This window comes from Schistocerca nitens, chromosome 6, assembly GCF_023898315.1.
Source record: "Schistocerca nitens isolate TAMUIC-IGC-003100 chromosome 6, iqSchNite1.1, whole genome shotgun sequence".
NCBI classification, from domain to species: Eukaryota; Metazoa; Arthropoda; class Insecta; order Orthoptera; family Acrididae; genus Schistocerca; species Schistocerca nitens.
Window position 1 is genome coordinate 54,977,422 of NC_064619.1, and position 1,496 is coordinate 54,978,917.

Consider the following 1,496-nt stretch of genomic DNA (forward strand, 5'->3'; position numbering starts at 1 on the left):
CGTTTCTGAAGAAGAGAAATTTGTTAACATCGAGTATAGATTTAAGTGTCAGGAAGTCGTTTCTGAAAGTATTTGTATGGAGTGTAGCCATGTATGGAAGTGAAACATGGACGATAAATAGTTTGGAGAATAAGAGAATAGAAGCTTTCGAAATGTGGTGCTACAGAAGAATGCTGAAGATCAGATGAGGAGATCACATAACTAATGAGTAGGTATTGAATAGAATTGGGGAGAAGAGGAGTTTGTGGCACAATTTGACAAGAAGAAGGGATCGGTTGGTAGGACATGTTCTGAGGCATCAAGGGATCACAAATTTAGCATTGGAGGACAGCGTGGAGGGTAAAAATCGTAGAGGGAGACCAAGAGATGAATACACTAAGCAGATTCAGAAGGATGTAGGTTGCAGTAAGTACTGGGAGATGAAGAAGCTTGCACAGGATAGAATAGCATGGAGAGCTTCATCAAACCAGTCTCAGGACTGAAGACCACAACAACAACAACAACAACAATGCAGGAGTAGGTTTAATAATGAGTAACATGGATAAACTGCTACGAACAACATAGTGAGCGCATTATTGTAGCCAAGATAGACACCCACCACAGCAGTATAGGTATATACGCCAACGAGCTCCACAGATGAGGAGGAGATTGAGGAAATGTATGGTGAGATAACAGAAATTATTGTGATAGTTAAGGGAGCCGAAAGTTCAATAGTCATGTGGGACTGGAATTCTGTAGTAGGAGAACGACGAGAAAGAAAAGTAGGAGGTCAATATGGACTGGGTGAAAGGAATGAAAAGGGAAGCCACCTGGTAGAATTTTGCACGGAGCATGATTTAATCATAACAAACACTTGGTTTAAGAATTGGGAGAGAAGGTTGTATACGAGGAACAGACCTAGAAACACCGGAGACGCCGGAAAGTTTCAGATTGATATACAATTGTTAGACAGAGATTTAGGAACCAGATTTTGAACTGATTTTGAACAGGGGCGGATGTGGACTCTGACCGCAATTTATTGATTATGAACTGCAGATTAAAACTGAAGAAACTGTAAAAAGGCAGGAATTTAAGGAGATGAGACCTGGATAAACTGAAAGAACTAGAGGATGTAGAGGGTTACAGAGACAGCATTAGGGAATGGAAACGAAATGAGCGTTTGGCGTCATTGGCCGGGGGCCCCTTACGGGGCGGGCCTCATTACATTCGACGCCACATTGGGCGACCCGTGCGCCAGTGGGGATGAAATGATGATAAAGACAACACAACACCCAGTCCCTGAGAGGAGAAAATCCCTGACCCAGCCGGGACCTTGGTAAACTGAAAGAACCAAAGGTTGAAAAGAGTTTTAGAGAGCGCATTAGAGAACGAGGGAAAGAAATACAGTAGAAGAAGAATGGGAAGAGGACGAAATAGTGAAGGCAGTGGAGGATCAAGTACGTAAAAAGACGGGGGCTAGTAGAAATCGTTAAGTAACACAAGAGATATTGAATTAA